The sequence below is a fragment of the Equus przewalskii genome, chromosome 27, assembly GCF_037783145.1.
Source record: "Equus przewalskii isolate Varuska chromosome 27, EquPr2, whole genome shotgun sequence".
Classification (NCBI taxonomy): Eukaryota; Metazoa; Chordata; class Mammalia; order Perissodactyla; family Equidae; genus Equus; species Equus przewalskii.
In genome coordinates this window covers 15,442,169-15,463,502 of record NC_091857.1, presented here as the reverse complement: position 1 = coordinate 15,463,502, position 21,334 = coordinate 15,442,169, and the positions used below count along the sequence as shown (strand labels likewise).

Here is a 21,334-nt window from a genome sequence, read left to right as displayed (position 1 = left end):
TCTCCTAACCGCTAGACCACCAGGGCTGGCTTATATATGAAATCTAAAAAAACAAACTCATAGAAACAGATTATAGGTTGGTGGCTGCCAAGAGCTGGAGAATGAGGGAAATGAGGGATCGTAGTCAAAAGGTACAAACTGTCAGCTATGAGTAGGTTCCGGGGAACTAATGTACAGCATGGGGACTGTCGTGAACAATATTATTGTATTGTATATTTGAAAATTGCTGAGAGAGTAGATCTTAGAAGTTCTTACCACCAAAAAACAGTAATTATGTAACTATGTGAGGTGACGAATGTGTTAACTAACCTTATTGTGGCAATCATTTCACAATATATTACACAATGTTTGATGTCAAATATATCTCAACATAGCTGGAAAAATATGATGTCAATTCTCCTCCCATTCAAAAAGTCAAATAGTTGAACCTCTACATATGATGAGCATGTAGAGGTTCATTCTAATTTGTATATATTTGAAGTTTTCCATAATAGAAGATTTAAAAAAGAAAGGTGACTATCTAAAATATATTTTAGTTAACATTACTATAAGCAGAAAACCAAAAGAAAATGCAGCAAAAAATACATACAGGAGAACGTGCCGAAACAGAAAATCCAACTCATTCAGTAATATTTGCGGGTTGAGGGGAATTCTGAGCAAGGTTTGGGCTGAGGTATTTCGTTGTTAAAATGAGTTTTCTAGAACAGAGGATCCTCAAGAAGCAGGGCAGGATAATTGCTACAAAACCAATATATTTGAATTAGGTGCTAATAGAGACAGAGAGAAAGAGATTAAGATTAGCTAAAAGGTTAAAAGGAATAGTCTCCTTCTTACTTTATTTCACAGACCAAATACTAAGTCACACGTTTTACAGGAGCACAGAAAACTTTGTACTGAAGGCAATGAGTGGAGGAGACTAGAGGGTAAATAATTAAAAAATCACTTCTATAGTATTCAAAACAGCATATATTAGCCTTTTCTCCTAAATACTGAGTGTTTAGACTAAGCTGTGTATTAATCTCTTTCAGCATTCATAAATATTTTTTCACTAATTTCTTTTAGAAGGATGTCCATTTTGCGTCTGGTTACTCAAACCATTGTCAATACTCTGCCTATTTTTTCACTAGTTTTGTTCAATTGGCACCAAACTATGTTGTTCGTGGCCAAATAATATAAGACATCTTTGTTACTAATTCAATCTGAGTGAAACCTTTACCCTTTTCTTGGCCCATCCCTAGTCTTGAATCCGGTGGTGTGTATTTGTTTGGAGTATAGTCAAATTGAACCCACTATTCTTCCATCGATAATTGAACTACGCTCCTAAGATGCATGCTGTTTAACACGGAAGGAATATAACACAGCTTGGCCCTTGTGAAGCGTTATGAAGAGCCGCAGTCAAGTGGAGACTTCTTTTATTCTGGTTGGAGTATTCTGTTGCTATCTTCACCTTGAGCTAGGCCGACTGTGAATAGCTACATAAAATTACTTTATCTTTGTTACTTCAATGTTAAGAGGCCTTATTAACAGAAAGGCATTAAAACTGGATTGAGTCTGTAGCTAAACATTTAATTTTGATGCTTATAATAACTTAAACTAAGAAGACAATAGCTACCATTTACCGACTATGTTTTTTAACCAAACACTGAGCTGAGGGTTTTACACACAGCACTACATTTATATACTTTTTCATTATTTATTGGCATTCCAAGAGATCCCCCAGCCAGTTCTCCAACCCAGCCCACCACTCCTTCCTCCAGACTGAAATGGCAGTGAGCAAAGTTATTGCAGCTTTTAAATATGTGTCCTGCTGTGGGCTGGAGCCAGCTCATACTGATTCAGGAGACGACTACATGCATCTTTCCCCAATCCCACGTTAAGTGACATCATATTAGTAGTTTAAAATGGCCATGGTGGGAGAATTTACACTACAGAAATTAGTAAATGTCTTTTTTTCCCCCTCCAGAGAGCCATTTGTTAGACACTTACCAATACACCACTTTATGTATCCCTCTTTCATTTTCCAAGAAGCAAATTTGTCATTGGGAGGATCCAACATGGCCCGGTTATTGCTACTACAGGAAACTGACTAACTTTGAGCAAATAAGTGGAGAAAGGAAAGAGAAACCAGCCTCAGTAGTGTTTCACCCGCCAGCCATTCCCCAAGTTGTTTCATTTTTTGAAAAGAACCAGGTAAGAAAGCTAGGGTCCTTCAGGCATTCTTTCAATAACATGGTAGGAGGAGAAACTGGGGCAAGACTCTACTTCAGGGGTCAGCAAACCATGGCCTGTGTGCTAATGTGTGTGATTTCCTGTTTTTATAAGTACATTTTATTGGAACACAGCCACACCCACTTGTTTATGTGTTGTCTACGGCAGCTTTCACACCTCAGCGGAAGCGCTGAGTAGCTGTGACACAGACTGTATGGCCCACAAAGCCAAAAATATTGACTCTCTGGCCTTTTACAGAAAATGTCCTCTATGAATGACTTGGGTTGTGATGTGTTTGGTACACGGATGATGCTTTATTCTGGGTTTAATTCATGCATGGAAGAGGTAGAAATAAGCTCAATTTCCTTGTTTTCCCTCAGTCTGAGGAAGAGAGTCATAGAAATACAAGCTACGTCCCTAAATTTTATTGTATCCCCTCATGCAATTTCATCACGTAGGGTAAGATTTCATTTGTTATGTCAGGAACGCTCATTACTGGTCTCACACACTTTGGGATCCCAGACCCTCTACCTGGATCTCTTTATTCAATCATTAATTCATTTATTCATTCAACAGATATTTACCAGAGGCTACTAGGGTCTAGCCTACTAGGTTCTAGACACTAGAGGTATATTTATGGAGAATCAAAGCTCCTGTCCACATGGAGCTTACATTTTAGTGGGAAAGGCACATACTTGTTTGCTTGTTATCTAATATCATATCAAGAAGTGATAAGCACTATAAAGAAACAAAGGAAGAAAGATGTTGAACAACGAACGAGGTGCTTTTTAAGATGTTTAGGGAAAGTATCTCTAAGAGGTGACATTTGAGAAGAGAGATCAGAATAAAGTAAAGGCATGAGCCATGCGTTCCCGGCAGAGGACAGCAAAGGCAAGGCTCTCCAGTGGGCATGTGCTCAGCTGGCTGAGGAAAGAAGAGGCCGAAAGTGATGACGTCCCCAAAGAAGGCAGGGGCAAGGTCATACAGGGCCTTGTAAGCACAATAAGGATTTTGCATGTTATTCTAATCACATGGAAAACCACTGGGAAGTTGTGAGGACGGTACTGACTTCAAGTGATTTGCATTTCAGATTAACACCCTATCTCCTACGAATAGTAGAGACTATGTATTAAGAGAGAAGAAGAAAGTTATGAAGCTACTGCAATAATGCAGGCAAGAGACGGCCTACATGTGTAGGATTCGGGGGTTACTGGGAGCCTTGAGACAACAGTTGATAGGATTTTGGATTGAAAATACTTCTTGACTTCTTGAGTCTTCTTTATAACTGAGCGCTAATTTAGTTCTTCCTATATGGAATAGAGAGTGGGGAAGAATTCACACATTCACTCAACAAACACATTGATCATCAATAAGAGAACAGGTGCTATGTATTTGAGATTAGAGGTTAAAAGAAGCTCAGTTTAGTGGAAAATAATGAGTGACAACTGGGTTCCTGGCATATCAGCTCCCTCTCTTACTTTACACAAACTCCCCTCACCCTGACCTCGACCTCCTCCACTCAGTTCTCTTCATCTATGAGACACCTCTGAGCCCATGGCTGCTCACTCAGGCCATCCAAGGCTGCTGCCATTCAAGATGCTCTTGTCATCTAGAGTTTGAGAATGGAAGGAATAGATTAAAAGAGAATACAGTCTCTGCAGTGTACACACACACACACACACACACACACAAATACACTTCCTAGTTCCAATGTACAATTGTCGAATCTTCTGTCTTTCCTTTTCCAAATTTGATCTGTCTCTGTTGACATAGTTATGTGATTCTCCAGCCAATTAAGCTATGGAATTTCTTTAATTCATATTTTCGTTAGGGTGATCTCAACTTTCCCTTCTTCTTTTCTCATCCTTTCCCATTCACCTTTAGGTGAAACACACTAAAATTGTCAGACAGTCTTCAGAAAGTCTTATCCTTGAAAGTCTTCCCTATTGTTTGACCTAGAAAGACATACCCTCTTGTATTAACCCTACAGCTCTCTGTGTTGCCATGGGTATTGTGAATTCAATATCTGTTCCAAAAGTTATGCCTCTTTCTTTGTCTTAAACAAAGGGAAGATCTTTGCTGGTTTTCCAATCTAGCAAGATTCAAGCCCTGAGTGAACATTTGGGCATTTTATTTTAGCAGACTGGTGGCGTTATTCCTTGTAAGGTGGACCTGCTTGTGACTCCAAAGGAACCCTTCAACATCAGCTAAAATCTAGGGTTTATAAAAAGGAGAGGGAGGGGCGTGAATCAACTGTCAGCCAGTTCTGAAAGCTGAGAATAAGTGTATCAAGCTAATATTCCTGAGAACAGGCTTTTTGAAATCTAAATACTGTGGAATCCAAATTGCAACACAAGACAATTTGATGTGACATAAAAATTATTAAAGAAGCAGGGAGATGATAATGACTATGGAACGTTTTATATATTATATTTTATTTATAAAATACATAATTATGTATATCATATTGTTGATATATTTTTAATTTGGCAAATGCTCTACGTGTACAACCTTGACCATATTTATCTTAGTGTTATGATGACGATAAGAAAGAAAACGAGGAATTGGTAATCCTCTCCAAGGTGTGAGTGAATAGCATTGGACTTCCTCCACCTCACAACCAAGGCTTAGGACAGCGCCTGGGAGCTTGGGAAGGGTTAAAGTTTTGTCTGTGACACTGAAATTGAGGCCAGCTGTAGGTCATATTCACGTCCCAGTCACAGGAAAATGAACCTGTGAGACAGAACCTAATTATCTGCTAAACCAAAAGCCAGTCTCAGTTCAATAACTTACGACAGAGCTAGCAGCCAGATATAGTGTTACCATGGCAACGTTGGAAAAAGCTCCACTGCGGTTGAGAATAAGGAGGAAGGGAAGGAGACTGTAACCCTAAATGTGCTGTAGCCGTTTGATCTCGGACAAGTGGGTCTGCCTGGAAAACCAGGTTATTCTATACATGCTTACCATTGTCTATTCACTTTAATATCTGCTACAATTCTTGAAAAGAAAAATGCAATTACAGTGTCCTCTGGGCTTCAAAAGAATCCACTAGGAAATGGCTAACTGGGAATTAATTTCAAAGAGAAAAACATAAGCTCCCTCTTCCTCCTCTTCCATGCCCCCCCAAGCACAGATAGAGTAGGACACAAAGAGGGGGGATTCTTGAGTACCTCATTATTGTAAGGAGTGAGTTCTGTGTCCATGAAATTCACTGTCACTCTATTTTCCTCTTATTCCCCAATGCCGAGATACTTCCAAGAGAAAACTTTTGGAAATTAAGCAATAATATTTGCTTTGCTAAGAGGTAGGCGTAGAACTGGAGAGTGGAGGAGAAATAATCTTTGTGAACTCTGCCTCAACTTTCAAGTGAAATAATTTCCTGGAATATTGAGTTAAGAAGCATCAAACATTACAGCGAGATAAGCCCTGCTAGGTTGGTCATTTTTCTGCTTGCCAGTTCATCTTTGTAGCTCTTTCTGGATTTCTGAATTTAGGGGATGATATGGCTTATGCACATAAAAACTTCAGTAGCTGGTTATCACGAATACTGTGAAAATAATAGCATCTCACTGAAAATATTTGAAGAAAAAGAAACAAGAGCTCCCCATACAGTCACATGTACTTTTTAGAGGAGGAATTCAGAAGTACATTCCTTTCTCTCTCACTCTCTCTTTTCAGTCCTTCCCAATGGAGACAAATCATGCTAAAGCTTGTCAGTTACAATTATTGGATTTCAACATATTTGACAATTTTGATATGCCATTAATGATGTAATAAGACACATCTAGCACATAACATTATCACTTGGGCTTGCTATCCAGCTATAATACCAAATTTGAATCACACAGATATATATGTATAAATATACAGATATAGCAGTGTTTCCTTATGTATAACTCATAAGCACATTGGGTTTGGAATATGGAGAGGAAGGAATATGGAGATGAATAATACTCATTTCATATGCGTGAATAACTTTGCAGTAATGCAAATGAGAAAAGACAAAATGGAAAGTAGGTTTCTTCCAGCAGAATTATGACTAAGAATGTAGCCTGAAATTTGCCAATATATTAGAGTCACTTATGATGTCTGTGAATTTTCTTTAAGATGTCACATCTTTTAAAAACATTCTGCCTTACCCTATTATATTTTCAGTATATAATTACATAAATATAGAAATCCACAACTTCAAATCCTTTTAAACTACCACGAGGCATGAAAGGAAGCTTTAGGATTTTAAGAAGATAAAAGGTGTGCTTGGGGTGGTGTCGGCGGGGGGGGGGGGGAGGGAGGACAGAAAAGCAACATCAAAGGGCAAAATGAATTTTCTGATTAATTTCCAGGTAGAAGTAACCTGACCTCCACTCCTGACCCTAACTTAATTCCTTTTCAAGTAAATGGAAGCCAGAAAGTATACCCCTTTCTAAGACAGATGTTTCTGAGATCTGATTATTAAAAGGATCTTACTGGCCACAAAAATGGCAACAATACAGCCCAATAAACTGTTTAGGTCCTGCTACTCCTATTATAAATAAGTTTTTCCCTTAATCTTTCCACTATACGAATTAATTAATTAGACAAGAAAATGAAGCAATTTTATCAGAAAAGCATCTGAAAGAGCTATTGATTCAAATGCTTTTACATTGTACCCTTATCACACATGATTAGCTTGCAGATATGAGCTTAATGATGCAAAGCACCAGATTTCAGTGGATTCTTGTTCCACTTGAATTCCCAGGAAAGATATTGGAAGCACTAACAAAGAAATAATACTGTTCTTCTCACAATGTTCTTGTAGTCAATGATTTTGAAGGGATGTGCCATGACTTGACACAGCACAGTCTTTCTAAACTATTCCATTGCACATTTTCTTTAGCATCACCAATCTTTCCTATATTTTTGTGAGTAGGTGTGTTTGTGTGTGTGTGTGCTTTTGCTTATTTCTGATTGTAATCCTAGTATCTACCCATAAGTAAGAACTGTGTGAAGCATATGCTCCAACCAGTATAAAGGCATTGATATTTTCAATTAACATTAAACTATTCAATAAAATAAATTGTAGCTGAAACTAAGTTTACAAATTAAAACTAAGTTTACAGATCTGCTTGCCATATGGAAGGTACTTAAAGTGTTTGTTGACTGAGTGAATAAATAAATGGGCTTATCTGCTAAGGACCAAGACAAAAGGAGAAAATACAGTCTTGAGAGAAACTTAAAAAAAAACCCCAAAACTAAATCCTATTTTGCCCTTGGATAAACTACTTTAAATGAAAAAGTTTCCAATTTTCAAAGGTTCTTAATTCACTCACTAGGAAGGAAAAGGAAAAATCTAGGAATAGTTATCGCTATTGGATCTACCATTTTTAAATGGGCTATAACATTCTAGAATATAGGAGAGTTTAGTATATAATAAAGGTGGCATTTCACATTTCTGATTTCTACTTTTTCTCTATTGGGGCTACCCACTGTTTTTTTGTCCTCACTAACCTCTGCCAATATGTCTCTTTGGAGTTGGTCTTTCACCCTTGGAAAATTCATGAAATTCTTCCCTCAGCAGTAAAACTATATAATGCTGCTCTCAAAGAGTCAAGCTGGCTAATTAAACCTCTACCCTTGGTTCTAGCTGGTGTCGTGGATCCTCTGAAACTCCACAGCATCCTCCATCTGTTGTCAGCTATCTCTTTGATGCCTCTTGAAGACAAGGAAACTTCTCCATATCTCTCCCATGTCCTGCTGAAGGGCTTTCTTGGAGGAAGGCAACAGGTTGAGGGTTGGAGGGGAAGGGTGCCAGTTCAGATCCACTCAAGTTCTCCTTTGCTGCCATTCCTACAGGCATCTACAAAACTGCCTCCTCCCAGGGTTCCAGGTGGGAAGGCATCATAACCCCCCTAACTCCTATGTTTTCATAGTCATCAAACAGGAATCTGTTACCTACTTCCCTCCCTCAAAAGTTGCAACACTAGGAGTGGAATACGCGATGTTCATTGTCTACATCCAATTTCTTTCCCTCTCCCTCACACCCTAGGCTCCTCACTGCCCACAGCCTAGAAAGTTTCAAGCTGTCCTGTGTGATGAGCAACTATCTCTAGCTCATATCCCGAAGCCTCCTCTACTGTGTGCTTAACTTTCATAAATTCTATGATCCAACTCTCTAGCATCAGGTTAATATTTCTGGCCATGTCCTTTAGGAATTAAAAATAAAACCATTTTCCTCTCAAGAGCCTAGCTCTTCCAAATCAGAACAGTTTGTTTTGAGCTTATTGTACGTGGTATAAGTTTAAAAAAATAATCTACTAGGCACTTTAAATCTTCTGTTGACTCTGTTCTTGATTGTGTCTACTCTCCCACTAGAGCAATAAATGTCATTGATCAAATAAGCAGAGAAAAACAAAGCAACAAGCATATTTTGGAGAAGTGATAACCTTGGTCGAAAATTTTCAAATATCATTCCAGTATACAGTTAATCTCTTAGCGCTTCAATTCTATCTTCTAAATATTTCTCTGATCCCTCCTTGTCTCTCCATTTCCACTGCCACCACCTTCATTTAGGCCATTATCATCTGTCCCAATTAATAGCCCAAAGGAATCATTATATATAATTATATGAAAGTCCATTTATCATCAGAGTACTGTTTATATTAGAAAAAAAATGATGGAAAGAAACTCAATTTACACCTATGCATGGACTAGTTAAATAACATATACTCAAACAATAACATAATAAGCATAGGCTAAAATGGTAATACGTGGGAAAGTGTTCATCTGGTATTAACAATTAAAAAGCAAGTTATAAATGATTATAAAAATATTGAGTGTATGTGTGAATGAGAGAGAGACAGAGAGAGAAGGTATGGGTATACATTGCATAATAACGAGTTATTTTCTGAATGATGAGATTAATACATTTTTCTTGCTTTTCTTTTTGTTTAGAATTTCTAGTTTTATAAAGTGAACACTTGTTATAATCGTACAGGAAGAGTTTAATTTATTTTGTAAATAAGCTAGTTGTCTTTGGAATAAGTGAATATATCTTAAATTGGTTTAAGATAGATTGAGACTAGTAGGTTTAATAACATTGGACTAATAAGTTTAACTCAATTTGTAACTAGAAATACTATCTTTCCAGATGCACATAGAAGAATTTCAGTTTGAATTAGATATGTTTTCATAAAATGATGTTATAAGGAAATTTCTACCTCTTTCTAATCAAAATATATTATTTAGCTTGAAGGTTGGCGTAAAATGTCCCTATATTATGGTTTTGTTTCATTAATCATTGAACGCTTCAAAATTGTTTATGTTCATTATGACAAATATTGCTAGTTTTTCTGCCATATCTAGTCTCTTCTTTTTCCTCTGGTTTTTAGCCAGGTGAATGATTACCCAGAATAAAGTCTACATTTTCCACGTACCCACTCCCCAACAGTGTTATTCACTTGGTGACTAAGTTCTAAGGGTATAGTATAGGAAGGTATGTATAAAAATTCTAGAAATTTTCTTTAAAAGGAAGCATAGCATCTTTATTTTTCTCTTCTTATTCCTAGTGACTGAAAGTACACAACATGGTGGAGCTCCAGCGGTCATTTGGAGATATCCTCGAAAATGGAAGTCATCCAAAGAGAGCAAGAAGAAAGACGAGGCCTAAGTTCCTGACTTCAAAGTGTTCAACTAGGTTTCCATGAGAATGATTTTCAAAGCTGTGTAATCACCTCCAAATTTTCCATTACTTGTTTGACATCTAACTCTGGGTGTCACATTCACACCATGAATCCAATAGGCCTGCTATCAAGGTTCTATTAACTGAAATAGGAGCCAAGGGGGAACGGACTCTGGTCCACAGAGGGATTATAATGATTCTCATTCTCCTAGTGTCAAAAAGTGTAAAATTTAGTATCACCTTCTACCCTTTTCTTCCTTGCCACAATTTGTATCCCCACGCAATCTACTCAACCATTAAATTATCTAACTTATATAGTTATGAGATTTCTCATATATACCTCCTCCTTTTCACACTATCTTGAGTGGTTCTTAATTTGGGGTGGTTTTAGTCTCCCCTGAGAATATTACAAATACCATTAGATCATTGTTTCCCCAAAAATGGATAGCCACTCAAAATATTTCATGTAATCTCATGGGAACGCAAAATCTCAAAAGGCCAAGGGTATGTGGACTTCAGATTAGGAACCTCTGGTTTACCTCTCTATTTGTTTCTTCTTGTATCTAATTATCCCTGATATCTTCTCATATCAACATTCTCTACTCAACTATTTCTCAACTGGAGTGTACCAACAAAATGCATCTGCACGGGCTCTATTCCAAACCTACCGAGTCAGAATTTACAGCGCAGGAAAAGTGGTATGTCTTTTTAAGCCTTGCTGAGGGTTCTGCTGTGTCGTCTGGGTTGAAGTCTTAAGTTACACTGACTTCAGAATAATCTTGCATATTACCTTCTTGCATCTGCCCGCAAATCTTTAAACGGTTCCCAGTGTCTACCATACTGTAAAACTGCACAATTACCGGAAGAACTCCTGTGAGCATTATAAGGCTTCCTTAAGCCCATCTCAGCTTACCCTTCAACAGGCATAAAAATGCACCCAATCTTCCAACAAAATTGAACGCAAAACATAACCCATTTTTCCTGCTCCTGCATATTTGCACATGCTGCATATTCCTCCTGAAACCCAGCCCTCCCATCACTTCCTCTGGAAACCTTTCCCATCTATTACAGACTAGCTAAATGCAGCCTACTCTATGGAATTTTCTTGATTCTCAACAACTAAAGTAAACACTTCCTCTCAAATCCCAAAACACTGGGTTTATATATTCTTTCTGGATCTGTCACATTCTGACTTGATAACATTTTTTTTTTAGTTTTTCTCATTTTCTCATAAGAACATAATATCCTCTGAAGAAGTAATTCTACCTTTTTTGTGTGTTTCCCACATACCTAGCATAGGGCCTTATTTTGTATAAATTATGAATGAATGGATGGATGAGTAGATGGCGAATAAAAAAATTTAAGGGCTGGGAGTCTCCTGTCAGTAAAAGTCCTTAATTCCACATATTCATGGGACATTACAAAATAATGAATTTAGTAGTTAAAGCTTATTCCTGTTTAGAAGCGAGATTAGGGTAAAATTGAAAACTAATAATGAAAATGATAAAGAGAAATCACTAGCAGGCACGTGGTAATCTTTCTATACTTGACAAGACAGAGAGAGGTGCTGCCTCAATTCTCCATCAATGATTGTGTCTAGAGGATCTAAGACTTCACTGAGTTTAGATCACTCTTCTAGAGGGAACAAGCAAACATACTAAGGAAGCCGAAGTTTCTTCCCATCTATAGTTTTAAAGAAATTGTAGTGTTCTCTTAAAGGTGGAAGACAACACAGCAGGTTAATTTTTTTAAACATTCAATGTCAAGCTTCTAAAAGATCTAAAAACATTTTTTCACACTAGTCAAGCGTGGAGTTATTTCTGTGCCACTTGGGTTGAATGGTCAAAAAAATTGAAGCAGGGGGCTGGCCCGGTGGCTGAGTGGTTAAGTTCATGCGCTCCACTGCAGGTGGCCCAGTGTTTCGTTGGTTCGGATCCTGGGCGCGGACGTGGCGCTGCTCATCGAACCACGCTGGGGCGGCGTCCCACATGCCACAACTAGAAGGACCCACAATGAAGAATATACAGCTATGTACTGGGGGGCTTTGGGGAGAAAAAGGAAAAAATAAAATCTTTAAAAAAAAAAATTGAAGCAGAGTTTAATGCTTGACCCACCTAATACAACTAAATTTGCGTGCTATTTCTCATTGACTCTAGAATACTTAAACCTGTTTTTTATGTGCAAGAATATAAAAGAGCAAATACTTTTCAGAGGAGTCTAGGCTTGAGAACAGCTTGACTGAAGTTCAAAAGTCACTCCATAATTGGGGCCGGCCCCATGACGTAGTGGTTAATTTTGGTGCACTCCACTTTAGCAGCTCAGGTTCACGGGTTTGGATCCCAGGTGCAGACCTGCATCACTTGTCAAGCCATGTCATGGCAGCAACCCACATACAAAATAGAGGAAGACTGGCACAGATGTTAGCTCAGGGCTAATCTTCCTCAAGCAAAAAATGAGGAAGACTGACAGTGGTTTTTTGCTTAGAGCAAATCTTCCTCAGCAAAATAAATAAATAAATAAATAAATCACTCCATAATCGACATTATGTATTATTAATTAATCAAAGCTTAATTTGGATATGTGTGTACACAGATTCTATGTTTAAATCGCAGGATATTTTACAAAAATTTTGCAAAACTAAATACCAGTTGTTACTACTGCCATATTTTTAAAGTATCAATACATCATGGTTAGAATAAAATCTCCCTTCTTGGTGATGTTTTTCTTGTATAAAACTTTAAAAAATCAATTTTTCCATATTGAGAGTGAAGAAGGAAATAAGAATACAGTTTTAGAGCTGAACAAAGTGAAAGTATAATACTCAAATAATCCTCTGATGATCATGAAAATCCAACATCAGTCACAAGAAGACACAAGAAAAGGCTTGGAGAAGTAACCCAAGATTTGTGAAATAAAATTGATTTCCATTCAAATCAGGTCTTTTACTTTTCTTAAAAACGTCAAGGTGTCAGCTTTGGCCATTACGAGGCTGTGATTTATAGTTGAGACAAAGCGATAATACCAGCTGACTGTCTGGAGCCACGGTACAGTGTCTGGAAAGGCTGCGGATGACAGCCATTGCTTTTCTTAACCAATCAGCAAGCCTTAACTAAAACCCCAGTGTTTTTTTGTCCATCTTGATAAGGAAATGATAAACTACAATCTGGAAGATTTGCTTCGTGGGAAATAAACAAGCATTATGGGAAGAAGTAGGTATCATACTTCCACAGAATAAATAACAAACATTATTTATAGCAATCTATATTTCAGACATTTAGAAACATATATTCATAACAGAAGCATAAACAGATGTTCCAAATATAACACCTTATTTTAATATACTGGAAATCACAGCATAATTTTGTAATTTGATTAATTAGGAAGAAGAATTATGAATGTTAAAATCAATTTTCAAACTCTCTAAATTATATTTATAGCGTTGCACATCTGCATCACAAAATAAGTCCAAAATGTTCTGCATTAGAATCATTACTCATAGCAAATTAATCTTTTTCTCACTGAGGAAGATCCCTAAATAGTAGTTCTTGATAGCTATATGTTTAAAACTGCCCAGATCATACCATGATAAACAAAAGGGCTGAAAAGGATAAAGATCTAACACCCTAATCATATAAAATCATATAATGGCTACAATTATATACATATAATTATAAACAATTATATACAGATATAATTATATATGCATTACATATGTAATATATAAATACACATATAACATATATAATACATATATATAGCACACATATATAATTATACCTGTAAACTAATTGTAGCCATTATATGATTTTAAATGATTAGGATGATATAAATATGTCCTTAAAGATAGCAGAGGGGAAGAAATCAATTCATCAACCAAAATAAAAGGTTTTCAAGAATCAGCGACATATAGCTCCCTAGTATTGGAAGTAAAAGTGGAGAGGATATCAAATTTGCTGTAACAGACCAGCCTAAACATGTGGTGGCTGAGAATAGACATTGGACTACAGAATATAGTCACCATGCCTTCTTTACCAATCTCCCATTTCTAACAACCCCAAATAATTTTTTTAAAATGTCAAATACCTAAATGAATCTAAATGCTGACTCTCTTGATGTGTGCACATATTAAATGATCATAGAAGATGTTAGCAAAATGTAACTAATCTCCGTGGTACTCAAGGTTGAGATTTGCTGCAGATGTTTTATTGTTACAATGTTGTATAGAGTACATTTGCACTAAATAACTTAATATTGCCTACATGTTGATAGGCTCCACTAAGTTTACCAAGACAAACATATTTGACAGAAGCCTATAACATATCCTTATGATAAGCAATTTAGATATTTGTAGTGGTTATTGAAAGCCCCGTTACATTTTTCTTGCTTTGAATTTCTTTCACCTCCTGCCATTGACATTAACCTTAGCAGGTTAGTCTTATCCTGCCTCCCTAAATGGGCTGTCCAATCTGAGTACTCTCATCTGGACAGAAAGTGGCTTCAAAACAGAGCCAATCAGAGCCTTTCTGAGAAGAAAAATTGCTGAGGGGGTAGAGACAACCTTTTTATTTTTTCCTTCTGGAATCACAAGCTCTAAGAATGGTGCTTGATGCACGTCTAGAGTTGCCAGTGGCCATCTCTGCCATCACATAGACAGATGTGAGAATGAAGTCAATACGCTGGAGATAGAAAAAGAAAGAGAGGGAGAGATATTGGGAGAGAAAGGACGAGGGTGGAAGAGGAGAGGAGGAGAAGCAAGAGAGGGAGAAGGAAGAAGAGGAGGAGGAGGAGACGATCAGGTACATACAGCATCCTCTTTTGCTTAAACTAGTCTGTGCTGGGTTTTGACATTTTGCCACTGAAAGAGTGTGATTAATGTAGTGATTTAAGCTAAGGCTATTCTTTCCTTTCCCTTTGACGGAAAAAGTCACCTGTGGGATGGAAACATATCCAAGTATCTAATGACATACTAATTTTTTACCTGAAAGTCACTTTAAAATCATCTTCCCCCACATCTTTATTTTATTATTCAGTTGTAAATTAGGAAAGCGAAAATGAGACAGGTTCAGCAGTTCCATAAGATAACTAGTGGTAGAAGTCATGTTAGAGTTCTGTCTTCTGTCTTCTACTTCACTCTTCAAGTTCAATGGTTGCATTTATGATGCAAAAGTCTAAAAACCCAAGCTTATTTTGCATATTTTGTTAACTCCCAGAGAATACCCCAATTAGAACATTTGGGTCCTTTGACTAATTAACATAATTGCTGTTTCATGAAACTTTGCATGATCAATATCATTATATTCCATTTAACTTTTTTTTAAGGAAACTAAATTATGACTTCTTTTTTAAAGAGGGATTGAAATCATATGTAAATACTGCCTTTTGGTCCAATTATTCTGGAAATATCATTTTTATAAACCACAGTTATTAACATTTTCCTGGTCTAGCTATGTTTTGTAATCACCAAAGCTTTGCATAGTATAGAAATAATATGAATAGAATCTAGGCACTACAAAATCCTACCAATATCCCATATCTTGTCCAAAGCAACAGAAAGTATATAGGTAGGTTATCTCATCTACAACGAGAAAATAAGACAAAACACATAGAATGCTCATGTATAAAATGTGAAAAAGAATAAAACTGTCAAATTACAGGATTTATAAAATGCTAAGGCATACAAAAAAGGACAAAAAGTCTTGGATAAATGAAATCTATCTTTCGTAAACTATAAGCTATTTGACAGCAGAATTTCTCTTTTTCTTTCCTACAGTTGGCACTCAGAAAACATTTGATAAAGACATTTATGGTAAATGATTTTTAAGTGCCCTTGGAACTCAAATGATATTCTGCTGGTGTCTGTATCTCACCCCTGGGGACAGTGTATACCCAGTAAATTTTGGTGATGAAAAAAATAGTCTGTTTAGCAAAGGCAAATACTAAAACCCAAACAGGGAGAAATAAGCTAACATTCATTGAGTGCTTTCTTGGTGCTAAGGAATTTACTTGGATTATTTCATTGTTCAATCATTAAGTCTACTCAAGTCCTGGATATTAAAATGTCATTCAAATGTAAACAATGGAAATCAGTTCAGTTATTTGGTAAATGATGACTCAGGTTGCATCCATATGTATTGAGGGCAACAAATAACTTTTATCACTAAATATTTAACATCTATAATTAATATTCATACATCTGATATTTCATTTTAAAGTCAATCAAATTTTGTTAAATGGTCAAGTCTTAACTGGCTATGGTGGTCCAACGTACTGATGCAGACTTAAATCACTGAGTTCTTCTTTTTTTTTTTTTTTTTTAAAGATTTTATTTTTTTCCTTTTTCTCCCCAAAGCCACCCGGTACATAGTTGTGTATTCTTCGTTGTGGGTTCCTCTAGTTGTGGCATGTGGGACGCTGCCTCAGCGTGGTCCGACGAGCAGTGCCATGTCCGCGCCCAGGATTCGAACCAACGAAACACTGGGCCGCCTGCAGTGGAGCGCGCGAACTTAACCACTCGGCCACGGGGCCAGCCCCACTGAGTTCTTCTTTTATGCTGGACATACATTTGTGAATGAATGGATGAACGAATGAATCAACAGCTTACTAGTTTGAGTGGATAAATTATATTTATGAACTAGCGAACTCCATAAGGGCTTCATTCTCAAGCAGGATCTCTCCACAATGGCAACAAAGATGTCTCACCAGTGAGCCCAAGTTTCCATCCTATTTACAACTTGTAATCCCTGACACAAAGAATGACCATCATTTTCCAATATCTATGTCAATTCTAAAAGAAGACATTAGGAGAATGCCTGCTAGAAATTTCATCTATGAGTCAAGGCCATATTGGCCTTTAAATGACCATTATAAGCAGTTCTTTATCTCAACGTTAGGACTAATAAAATACATATTCTTGTATATCTGGGTACTCCTCATAGGTACACATGTCTGACAGATAAAGGGGAAAGAATTTTCTCAAGTCAACAAGAGATAAAGGAGGGATCTTTTCTTTTGTCTCTCAAATTTAGCATCATATAGTCCTATTATTTATCAGCAATTCGCTCTTTCAGAATTACCTCATTACATTTCTTTAAAATACTATAAATCATAGAATTAAATGGGGGAAAATGAACTAGAAAGGACACATAAGTTGAGTATCTTTCTTCCAAAGCAGGAAGTACATTTCTTTTATAATACGTCTAATCGCTGAAAAAATACATCAACTCTTTGTCCCTTGTAATATTTGGGTGATTTTGGTCAGTGCACTGGGTGGCCCTCACTAGAACACACCCTGTGGAAAGAAAATGCATTTTCTTTAAACCTAAGATACAATTCCTTTGAGATCCTGTTAATCATTTTTCCTTTCTAATTGAAAAAGTCACCACAGAAATTAGAGTACGAATTTCATTATTCTAGAAAGAACTTTAAAAGTTGACATGTCTTTGAACAATTGTTTCAGAAATCCTTTTTTAAGTACATGTTCATTTTCTGGCATGGCTTGAATTGAATTCTAAACTTTCTGCTGCTTGTCCTCTAAGCCCCTCTGGTGAATTTAAATAGGCTTCCCCATATATTTAGTACATTCAAGAATTCTTTGTTGCAGGGCCTACTCTGCTTTATTATTAGAAGGCTGTCTCGGAAGTCCAGCAGCCAGTTTGTTTTCTGCCATTAATAAAGAGTCTACTTTTTTTCCCCACTTCTTTGAAGAAGCTGAAAGGGCTCCATGTTGGGTGGAGGGAGGCCAGGAAGAGAGAGAAGTGAAGACAACCGAGCGTGGTGTAATCCCCCAACAAAAAATGTTGTCTAAGGTAGAAACCTCCCAAGGTTTACAAATGCGCAGGCTGGGCTTTTAGTGTGATGTATAACAGAGTAATAACTTAGCCACAGCCTAGTTCCCCCTTCCCCACTAAGAGCAGGAAGTCAACTACGAAAGAGACATGACATTAGTAAATCCTACAAAACCAAATGCATCTGTTGGATAGTGTTTCAACACCAACCCAATCTCTTACTGAAGGTATTTGGAAATGGGAAAGACAATCACAACATAAATCTATAATTTTTCACAATTCACTTCTATGTCCAGAAAAATACAAAGAAGAATTTCAAGAAGGACCTACCAACTTGGATGTATCAAATATTGTTGTTGACTCATGGCCTACAGAAAGCTAATTTCAAAGGCAAGGAAAGATGATTCCACAGAATAGTCACTTGGTGCTCACAAATCGTCAGACACCTACTGACAGAGAGAGAAAAACTTCTTATAAAAAAGGAATGGTTAAATCCACCTACATAAAAGAACCCAAAACACCCCAAAAACCTTAAAAGGCCAAGATGAAACCTAGGAGTTGTTATTCTTATTGAGTTGACTTAACAGATATAGTCCTTGATTATTTTTACACTTGTTTATTTAGGAATTAATTATTAAGGTAACAGACTAAAAATCACATTACTTATATCAACGATGAAAATTTTATTCTGCCATATGAGGATTTTTCACTTTTAATTTCTCCATAAAATATGCATGGAATTAACTGACTGATTATATAAAATAAAACTAATCTTAAATTCACTTAATTACCTTCAAGTTCCACCTGCTTTTACACTTCCACAAAGGAAATATGACATACAAGTTAATATGGTTGGCTGGTAATGCGTTTCATCTGATAAAGCCACATTTAATATGGAGAGATGCGGGGGAAAAGCAACATTCAATGAAAATTGAAGCTAGCTCATTGAAAACATGTCGTGGATGATTTTACGATGGTGTCTCAATTTTTATAACGTTTTAGTATGAATTTTTTGTAAATGAAGATATATAAAGGAAAAAACATATACATATATATATATTTATATATATAGATGCCTCTGTGTAATTGGTCACTGACCGATCAGAAAACTAGATACCAAGATGACAGATCATAATAGCACCTGCATACTGAATGTGTATTTGCAGAGCTCCACCAAAAAGTCTGTTTTTCAAATGCTTACAAATGCCCAGGATTTCTTAAAACTTCTCTAGGTTAGGAATTTTGTTTTCCTTTTCCAAATACAGTCACGAAGAGAGCGGTGGGATTTGAGTGCTAAGTTAAATGTCTAGTAAGAAATTAAACAAAAGAATCCAAGTAATCAAAATGATGCCTGCACTTGCTGCCTTCTGAAATGTAGGCTGCACTGCATGTGTAAATGGCAAGAAAATTTGGGCGTTAGCTAACCCTTTATGTCCTGCTTTTCTCGCAACTCATCCAAACATGACAGCTTGCAAAACCGTTTACATATTTATCAGGTGAATTCCACCAAGCCTAGGCATGTGTACCAGCATGTCCATTTGAAGAGGAATTAAGGTAGTGTATACCTTTTCTAATTTCATTAGTAATTAGCTTGTACTGTAATTCCCCTGAGACACGTATACCTATTCTAGACATTATTAATGCAGCCTAATGCTTAAATGATTTAAGAATATCTCTACACGTCTTCCATAGTGTCATTGGAACATTAAAGTGTTAAGGACTTTTATAGCAAGAAAGATATTGATCCTATGAACCCTGAAATGAAATACAATCATATTTAGATTTGGCAAAATTCCAGAAGTGGCTTCCTTGATGGATCCTAAAAGGCTTTAAAAAATGCCATTTTGGAAAATTGATGTTTTCCTTACAGAGATTAAAAGTTAAAAGCATGTGTTTCACAATATTAACAGAGCAATACAAAAGAGACAAAAGAGAAACTAATACTTCATTGGTCTTTGATAGATGTTTAAGGTAAGTGATGATATTTTTTTAAAAAAGAGAACTTATGAAGTTCATAGTAAATTAGCACACAATGTGAGAAAAGAAAAGAACCAAGCTGGGGTTTGTATATTTATGTAAAACAGTGATTTGCTCTTTCAAAATTAACATGTAAAAATAAGCTGGTGTCAGAGAGGAGGTGATTTCTCATTTCCACCGCATTGAGCAAGCTCGAAGAGGCAGCAGACAGCACTTAATATATGCGTCTGGCTCAGGCTGGTCTCCCAACCAGGAAGCCATCGAATTGTTAATATCACTGCTTTTTTTGTATGCAACACACATGATTTTCTCGCTCTTTGTTGTAGACCCTTCCTTTTATTTTAAGCTCAGTATGATCTGATTTTCCAAACCATATTATAGAGCCCTAAAACAATATTATCCTGTGACAGCTAAGATAGAAATGCAGGAAAAGTGGCCTCCATCTATTCATATACAGCATAAAGTAGTTTATATAAACAAAGTCACCCACTTATATCTCTACTCACCTCTGTGGAGTGGGAGAAAAGCTGTTTTAATGATTCTCTCAGAAAAGAGAGTTTATACATAGCCAGGTTACATAGAGAAGGTTCAAAGAATGTATGATGATTAGCAAAAAATATATATTTTATTTACGTTTATGAGGAAAATAAACATCATTGCATTCTAAATTCAGCTTTGGTACCTTTCTTATATGAAATAGAAGTTGATATATAGTGTGGTTCATAAATATGACAACACAAAATCAAAATATTGCATTTGAAATAACATATCTGATATCACTATAGCCAACAAACATCTATCCTTTCGATTATTTTGTAACTAAATTGATGGGACATTTTATACATATTATGTATGATTATGTTAAAACAGGTGTCTCTAAACATACACTTGTATGTGAGACTATTTTATATAAGAAGTAGTTTCTGATCCATTGTGTAAACATTGCTATAAAATATAATCAAGTTCTGTGTACTTGTAGATACACATACATAGAGTTCTTTGTATTTAGAAACTTATGCTTTTAAAAATATTTAATTACAATGAGAATGAGATTAAAAGAAGTAAAAGGTAAATACTACCCAAATCTTTACTGTTTATATTACCTCTTTTCATTTAGAGTTTTAAAATACGTGTTTATACACACACATACACACATTTAAAATTTCAGAGATTCTAGATAAATGACATAGGTGATCTAAATAAAGGATCTGAATGGGTACAGTATGGATACATGCTTAAACATATTCTATGTGCCTTATTTAGATGGAGACTATGTTTACAATATCGTAATATCAATTTTTTAGGAAATATAACTAACGAATGATTTGGATTCTGTGATATTTCAAATCACAAGTAATTGTAACAAATCCAATGAAAATATGAACAAAGACTGCATACAGTATTCTAAAATACATTCACAAATTTATTTTTCCAGTGCAGAAGATACATTTAATTTATAGTACCCGTGTCAAGCAATAGAGTTAAAAGAATGAAATCGCTTTGTTTCTTCTATTATGGAAAATCTCTCATCTCCATTTTGAATCTTAATATCTGCAACATTATTGCAAATTTTAAATAGATTTAATATATTGATTCTATTTCCAAAAAATACATATTTGATGTGGCAACGGCTAATAATGTTCAAATATGACACGTTAGTAATAGTTGGAATAGTTACGTATTATAAAACAATTCTCGTAAAACTGAA

The 21,334-nt window shown here is 36.1% G+C and overlaps 1 protein-coding gene across 22 annotated transcripts in view; it reads right to left on the bottom strand.

Annotated features, from left to right (window-relative positions):
• LOC139079894 (uncharacterized) overlaps positions 1 to 21,334 on the bottom strand; it is a 613,636-nt gene that overhangs the window by 140,151 nt on the left and 452,151 nt on the right. For 9 of the 22 annotated variants that reach the window (XR_011533890.1, XR_011533894.1, XR_011533893.1 and 6 more), the window contains one exon: positions 17,980 to 18,095. The exons of 8 other annotated variants lie outside the window; for them this stretch is intronic. The gene's annotated coding sequence lies outside the window, so the exon portion shown is untranslated. Of the gene's footprint in view, positions 1 to 9,112; positions 11,908 to 17,979; positions 18,099 to 21,334 lie in introns of those variants that run through there. 5 more of the 22 variants (XR_011533891.1, XR_011533907.1, XR_011533899.1 and 2 more) reach the window with 2 other exon arrangements.